We start from the raw sequence: 8,910 nt of genomic DNA on the forward strand, positions 1-8,910 counted from the left end.
ATACAGAGAGAAGTGTTTGAAAGCTGAAAAGGAACAAAAGATATCCAGCAGAAAAGAGAATGGACAAAATAACTTGTTGCTAAGAAGGAAGGGGACCTTAGATAGGCAAACTTGACAATTGATATCTCGAGGCGCACTAGGAACCCACACGTTCCACGAGTACTAGATTCCACAATCGTCGCGATTCCAACAGAACATATCCAATGATGTGACGTGGAAAATAAATAACCGTCCAACGCGAGTAATGATGAAGAGATTGAAGAGGTGTCATTTAATGCAAAACAGAACCGTCAAAATATAGACATGCAAGTTGGAGGCAAACCGCCGCCAGATATAGTGTAAAGACGAAAAGGCCACTCAGATATAGATGGGTGCAGAAGTGCAACACGTGGGCGCCAAGAAATCCGCAACCCCTATCCCGGGAAAGAAAAGGTGGCATAGTCGCAGTTGCAAAGTTGATTAACCAAGAAAGGAAAAGCAGAATTCCCCTCGAACATAGGTAACTGTAAAGGAATTTCCCCCCACTTCACAAGCCCACTGGGTTTCGGCATGATACTTGGTCCTAGGGCCCAAACTTGCCCATGAAGTAAGTCTCTTATAAGAAAAAGTAAATAATGATGGCTAATGGGAGGGACAGGCCTGACATTGCTCCACCACATTCCGCTCATGGGGACTTGTACATGGCAAAACGGCCATATTAATGACACCACTACTCGAGCAACATATCACATTAATGACTCCGTAAGGCACACCACATTAAAGGACTCTGACCAAAAAAAAGTATAAAGGACATGGACTCTACGAGGGAAGACACGATCTATCCCCCAGACCACCGATATAAATAGTAACTTCTAGGTACGAGAAAGGCTCTATGATCCCCAGACTCTTCAATTATTTACAAATTTCCAAAAGACGATACTAACTTTGGCATCAGAAAATCCCCAGCTCCAAGGCCACCCTCTCCCAGTTGCCTTCTACTTCATTTTTACAGGCCCAATTCTAAAGACTTGAGTTGCTGGAATATGGCCTAAAGGAGTATAAAACACGACGTTAACAGGATACAAACCGCAAAGAGAAGAGAATAGGTAGTAGAGAGAGATCTGAGTGATGGGAAGGAAATAAGAGAAAAGTTAAAATCAAAACCGCATAGACGTAGGGAAGAAGGAAACCAAGCTGGAGAGATTTTTGGGATGATGAAATTGAAGGGGAAGAATAGAAACAAAACCATTGGGGGCAGAAGAAACTGAAATGAGGGAAGAAGCTTACCTAAATGGCATCGTTTCATTCTGAAGGACTGGGCTTCCATCTGGTCTAGGCTTGGGCCTTAGGCCCAGGCAATACAAGCTGACCATGCAGTGACATAATAACAATTGGTATTATCATGTGAGTTTGAATAGTTTGAATGAATTGTAATATTGCTCGTCTTTGGAGGGTCAAATCTTTGATCTAAGATCTTATTTCATCATGGAGAAGTTCAAGAAGATCCTAGATTTAAACCATAAGAATGTAGATACAAAGAGGAGGGAAGGGTTGAACCATGGTCATGTTGACAATTGGAGGACTTCTTGATAAAGTGGTTAGTTAGCAAGGACTTTATGTTTTCCTTAAACATGTTTGACCTAAAAGTTTCATTGTGAAAACTAGTTTTGCCCATCTAAGCAACTAAGGATTGATAAGCATGCATCTTTCTCTTGAATTGCAACATTTTTTAAGAAGATGACATATCCATTTCAATTAGAACATTATGACCAAGGAGATGAAATTGAAACTTTTCAATCTCATGCTACACTCCCCTCTTAGTGTTACGTATAAATCTTGGCACAAGAAATCTCTCTCTAACATGTGTCTCTCTAATTCCAACATTTAGGTCATGGAGTACGCGAGTATTATCCTAGTTTTTACGACGTGGCACACTCTACAATTGAGCATGATGAATTTAGATGAACAACAACGATACAAAAAGTCTGATGGAACAATTGCATCAGCTTCATGATTTGCCGCTCGAGGTAAATCTTGCACTATGTACTCTGATATAGAAATTCTAACACTTTCTTTGCCAAATAAAGATGTTTCGGGTCTGTTCCTCTATAGTTGGTATGTGAGAACTATGTCTAACACTTAAAAAGGAACACATCACTTAGGCCCCGTTTGAGAACACAATTGTTTTATAGTATTATCAGATATTCTCAAATATTTTCTTTCCAAATATCACTCAAACACAATAATTTTCAATTTCAATTTTTTTAAGTCATCTAATCACTATCTAATCATTACAACTTTCTCAAACATTCAAACCAAACACAAAAAATAATACAACTTTTTAAATTTCAAAACAAAATTAATATTAAAAACTTATATTCAAACAATTTTTTAACTTGATAATACTTTTAATCAAACTTTGTCTCGCCCCTTTCCCAAAACCCAATGAAATATCATAACTCAAGTTATTTCACTACTATTTACAAATATTCTGATATATTCTCAGTATCCAAATGGGTCCATAGTGTCAGCTTAATCTTGTTACCTACTTCAAATCTTGTACTAGACGGAAGTACAAACCAAAGGAGCAAGGCTACAAGCGAGTAAGATCATAAGCAAGCAAGATGATAAGTGAGCAAGGGATCGGCAAGATTAGTATCTGGCGAGCAATGTGCGAAATGAGCAAGGAGATAGGTGAGCAATAGTGGTTGTAGTGTAAAAGATGTCGCAATTCGAAGAGTCTAGGTGTCCTGAGATATTCTCAAATCCAGCATGTGATGTACACACCCCTTACCTTAGCATAAAATGTTCATCGAGCACTAGCAATAGCTTATTCATTTTTATCTTTATCTTCAAATTTGAATAATATGTTTTTAAATTCATTTACATTAGTTTATGCATCTCTAAATTTTTACATAGCTATAAACAGTGCTTCTTCAAGCCTATGTATCTCTAAGTTTGAAGAAGCACTATTGACTCTCAAAATATCATTTTTTTATGTTTTTTTCTCTCTCCATTCGAACCCAATATACCATCCAGATTATAATTCGGTCCCCAACTATAATAGAAGCATCCTCAAATCAAGAGAATCTCTCAAATCAAGCAACAAAAGTGACTGCAGATTCTTAGCCTCAATTCAAGGATGCAACAACTATTACTTCCTATGTTTACAATCTATAACCGTTAGCCTTAATTCTAGGATACTTACTTAGAATAGCTCTTGTAAATGTGTATATATTTTCCATACAATTTCTTGTCATTTGTGTGTGTGATATTTTTCAAAATAGAGCAGTAATTGAAAAGTGTGAATCTTTCAACTTTCATAATAGTATCAGGAGAGTCTTCCTCACACAAGAACTCGATCCCCACCTCTGAAAACACCCACCATCCGATTTCTACTCCACCATCCCTAATCGACACCCCCGTTATTGCACTTAATATTTCTACTCAAATAAATGTAAAACTCACACCATCAACCTTCCCTCAATGCAATTTGAAGCCCTCCTAATTGGCTATAGTCCACTTGATTATGTCACAGGTGACAGTCCCCCCCTCCCGCGGGGTCCGAGTGATTCTTCTACTATCAATCTACAGAGAACCCACTGGATAAGACAAGATAAACTTATCCTAAGTGCCATTTTGGCATCCACCAACCCCACAATCACCCCATTCAATTTCCGTTACAAAAACATCCATCCAAGCATGGCAAAAATTGCACACTATGTACGTGAGCAAATCTCGCACTCGGGCCATGCAACTGAAGGAAGAACTCATAATGATTAAGAAAGGGAATTAGACGGTTCAAGAATACCTGCACACTATCAAGGCTCTTGCCGATGAAATCTCCCTCATCGATCATCCCATTGCTGATGATAATTTAACCTTGTACAATCTCAATGGACTGGAAAGCGATTTTCGTGAAATCGCAGCACTTATACGAGCATGGGAATGGTCATTGGCATTTAAGGAATTACATGATCTTCTCATTGGGCATGATGCCTATCTTTGCCACCTTGAAGCCTCCACCAAGCAATTGGTTGCGTCAGCCAACTACTCCAATCAGCGACCTGGTTCCTCTTCTGGCAGCCAAAACTCTAAAGGTCACTTCAAAAATGGATTTGGCCAACCTGGTGGCTCTTCACAGCAAGACTCAAACCAAGGCTCTTATCACCCATCTGGAGGCTCGACAAATTCCAAAAGAAATACAATGGGCAACGCCAATATACGGAGTGCCAAATATGCGATGAACTGGGCCACACTGCAAAATACTGTCCGCACTTGCACATCGTTGAGCCCACTGTAAATTATGTTGCAACTTCATCTACAACGGAAAAAAAAAATGGCTTATTGATTCCGAAGCTTCACATAACATTACTGGTGATTTGGCCAATTTATCTATCCACTCTGAGTATGATGGCACTGATGAAGTTGCCATAGGTGACGGTTTAGGTTTGCATGTCTCACATGTTGGTTCAATGGTTCTCAAATCACCCACACGCACTTTTCATTTAAATGATACTCTTTGTGTTCCTAATATATACAAAAATCTTATTTCTGTCCATCACTTAACCTCTCAAAACAATGTTTTGGTTGAATTTCATCCCTTGTTTTTCCTTGTTAAGGACAAGATCATGGAGGCGGTTCTACTAAATGGTTATGAAAATGGTGTTTACACTCTCCTGGAATCACTGGTGAAGGCTTCTCCACAAATGGTTGCAAATGTGCATGAAAATACCTCAATAAACTGGTGGCACAAACGTCTTGGACATCCATCTCAAAAAATTGTTCATCATTTTGTTAAAAAATTTTCACCAATAACAAAAGAGAACACGGTTCTCATCTTTATACTTCTTGTTCAATCAATAAAACACACAAACAACCATTTTGGACCAACAGTCTTCAAAGTCATTCACCACTTGAGTTAATTTATACTAATGTTTGGGGTCCCTCAAATCCATTGACGTTAATGGCTCAAGGTATTATTTGATTTTGGTTAATCATTTTACAAAATATATATGGTTTTACCCAATGAAAGCAAAATCTAGCATAGGCATGATATTTCCTCAATTTAAACATCTTGTTGAAAATCAATTTCAATCAAAAATCAAAAGTATCTACTCGATAATGGTGGTGAGTTTATTGCTCTAAAAAAATATTTTTCTATACATGGCATAAGACATTACACCAACGCTCCTTACACACCACAACAAAATGGTGTATCCGAGTGCCGTCATCGTCATTTGGTAGAAATGAGTCTTACCCTTGTACATGATGCATCTTTATCTCTCTCATTTTGGCCTCATGCTTTTTTCACGGCAGCTTACCTTATCAACAGACAGTCCACACCTCTTCTACATAACAAATCCCCCTTTGAAGCATTATTTCATCAACCCCCAAACTACCTTAAACTAAAAAAATTTGGGTGCTTATGTTTTCCTCTCACCAAGCCCTATAACACAAATAAGTTGCAACCCAAGGCAACTCCATGTCTGTTTGTTGGCTATTCCCCAGCACAAAATGCGTACAAATGTTTTGATCCAAAAGCCCAAAAGCATTTTCTATCTAGACAAGTTCTGTTTGATGAAAGTCAAACTCATCCTCTTCCTCATTTGGTCAAAACACAAGCACCAGCCTTGTCTTTTTTATCTGTGCCAGTTGTGCCCTTGAGTCCTCTTCAATCTCTACTGCAACCACCGCCAGTGCCAACGCGAGGTAATGCCATTTTCGCACCATCTCCTGGTAGCTGCTCCGACTCCTCTTCTTCTATTTTTCGAGAAATGCAATCCCTAAATTCATGCCGTAATTTCTCTCAATCACATGAGCACTTGCCCTCTCACTCAAATTCACCCATTACTCAAGCCTCCGAAAACACGGTCATCCGAGATGGCTATCACAATGACCCTCCATTGCCTCCCTCTCACCGAACCCACACCATGACCACTCGGTCGATGAATAATATTCATAAACCCAAACAATTCAACTCTGTCACCAGACACCCACTACACAACACCATTGAACCAACCTGTGCGGGCCAAGCACTCTGTGAACCTCAATAGTGACAAGCTATGTTAGATGAACCCACCACACTCATGCATCATGGTACATGGGATCTTGGTTCCCAAAAACTGTAATCTTGTTGGGTGCAAATGAGTATTTCGTGTGAAACGAAAACCAGATGGTTCAGTTGATCACTTTAAAGTGAAACTTTTCGCCAAAGGCTTTAATCAAAGAGAAGGGTTAGATTACAAATAAACTTTCAGCCCGGTTGTGAAATCAGCTACCATTAGAACTGTCTTGATAGTAGCTATAATTTAGGGGTGGCCATTAAGACAATTAGATGTCAACAACGCTTTTTTGCATGGTGACTTGACTGAGCATGTGTATATGATACAACCACCGGGCTTCAAGGATGTCACCAAGCCAAATCATGTGTGTAGGCTACGTAAGGCCATCTATGGACTTAAACAGGCCCTAAGAGCTTGGTATTGAGCTCGTAAACTGGCAATTATGGGCCTTGGGTTTCAAAATTCAAAAGCTAACTCATCTCTTTTTATATATTATTAGAATTCAGTTATATACTATTTATTACTATATGTGGATGATTTGGTTATCACTGGTAATCACAAATGCTTTGTGTTTGAGATTGTTGCACAACTTGGCAATCGGTTTTCTTTTGAAGGAAATGTGGGGTAGCTCCATTTTTTTCCGGGAATGGGGGTTATTTTCACAAAATCTGGACTTTTTTTGTCTCAACACAAGTATATTCGAGACCTACTGTCCAACACCAATATGCTTAGTGCTAAAGATGTCTCAACCCCATTATCTACCACCATGCCTCTCAAATTGGTTGATGGTACTTCATCTACCAATAGTTCAGATTTTTTAAGTGTAATTGGCGATCTTCAATACTTGTCTCTCACCTGCCCGGATATCTCTTTCTCCATAAATAAACTTTCATAGGTTATACACAAGCCTACAGTGACACATTGGACAGTTGCTAAGCGACTTCTTCGTTATTTAAAACACACTATCTTTCGTGGACTTCATATCAGAAAAAATTCTAGATTTGAACTCCTTACATATTTTGACGCGGATTGGGCAAGCAACTATGATGATCGGACTTCCACAACTGCATATATCAGTTTTCTTGGTGTCAATCCTAAATCATGGAGTTCAAAGAAGCAAAGGGCAGTAGCACATTCCTCCACTGAAGCAGAATATAAAGGCGTTGAAAATGCAGCCTCTGAGAGATCATGGCTTCTCTCATTATTCAAGGAACTTGGCCTACCATTATCTGGACAACCTAAGCTTCTCTGTGATAATTTGGGTGCGACACACCTCAGTTTTAATCCTATCCAGCACTCTTGAATGAAATATATTCAAATTGATCTTCATTTTATTCGCGATATGGTTCAATGTGGAATTCTCAATGTTCATCATGTTAACACATGACCAACTGGTTGATCTTCTAACAAAAGGTCTCTCATGCCAAAGGACAGAACTTCTAAGAGACAAGATTGGCTTAGCCGATGACAGCTCTATCTTGCGGGGGCATATAACGGAAGCATCCTCAAATCAAGAGAATCTCTCAAATCAAGCAACAAAAATGATTGCAGATTCTTAGCCTTAATTCAAGGATGCAACAACTATTACTTCCTATGTTTATAATCTGTAACCGTTAGCCTTAATTCTAGGATACTTACTTAGAATAGCTCTTGTAAACGTGTATATATTTTCCATACAATTTCTTGTTATTTGTATGTGCAATATTTTTCAAACAGAGCAGTAATTGAAAAGTGTGAATATTTCAAATTTCATCACCAACATTATTCGGTCTCTCTCTCTCTCTCTACTTGGTCTTCAACATTATTTTTAATTTATTGGACTATCCAGATTAACAATATATCATCAAGATGCATAAAATAGACCATCCAGATTTTTAAAAAAATAAAAAAATAATAATAATAATTATAAAATAATGAATATTTTATTATTATTTAGTACTTCAAAAATACATAATCTAATGTGGGAGTCTTTCTTCATATCTGATTTTCCATATAAAAATCCATAAACCACTATCAATGCTCTTAGGTGTTATTATCAATGATGTTATGTGTTATAAGTTTGGTTTAGCGCTCAGGGTTGTACAAGGTGTCCACATGGATCTACTGGGGAGTCACTATTTCATCAATACGGTGTCTTTCATGAGAAGAATAAGGATAGAGCCACCGCTGTTAGGGAGCTGCCGTTGGCTCTAATATGTATTTTTTTATGTGTATTTTTTAATTCTTTTTTTATATAATTTTTTTAATAATTTAAAATATTTAAAAAAAATCACAATATCATTAAAAAATACTTCTTTAATTAAGAAATAAATTTTACTTCATGATCATTAAGAAAATATTTTTTAATAATTTTTTTTTTACTCTATGATTAAAGAAATGTTTTTTAATAATATTTTAAATTTATTTTATTTTTTTTAAATATTTAAAAATATTAAAAACTTTCTGTAAAAAATAATTAAAAAAAATATATAAAAAAAATACATACTAGAACCAACAGAGCTCCCAACGGAGCCACCAACGGTGGCTCAGTACTCGACATGAGAAACTCGATCTGTTATCCTTTACCTCTGTGCGAGCCAGAAATGGTCACAGGCTTCACCACCTTCGCACCCCACCTCGAGCTGACTATATCTAGGCGTTAAAAGCTCTATCAACGCGACTTACATTCACAATGGCAGACCAAAAGGGACCAACCATGACAGATGAACTCGTTTCTCCTTGGTCGAACGTCTCACTCATGACAAGAGCATTGATTGTTAGCCACTACCCCTCCTCAAATCCAGCGTCCACCTAGACTGAAGGGTGCCAGCCGACAGGAGGACCAATCACATGATATGACTTTGTGCAGGGAACCCGATAAATTTTT

This window comes from Juglans microcarpa x Juglans regia, chromosome 3D (genome assembly GCF_004785595.1).
Source record: "Juglans microcarpa x Juglans regia isolate MS1-56 chromosome 3D, Jm3101_v1.0, whole genome shotgun sequence".
Lineage (NCBI taxonomy): Eukaryota > Viridiplantae > Streptophyta > Magnoliopsida > Fagales > Juglandaceae > Juglans > Juglans microcarpa x Juglans regia.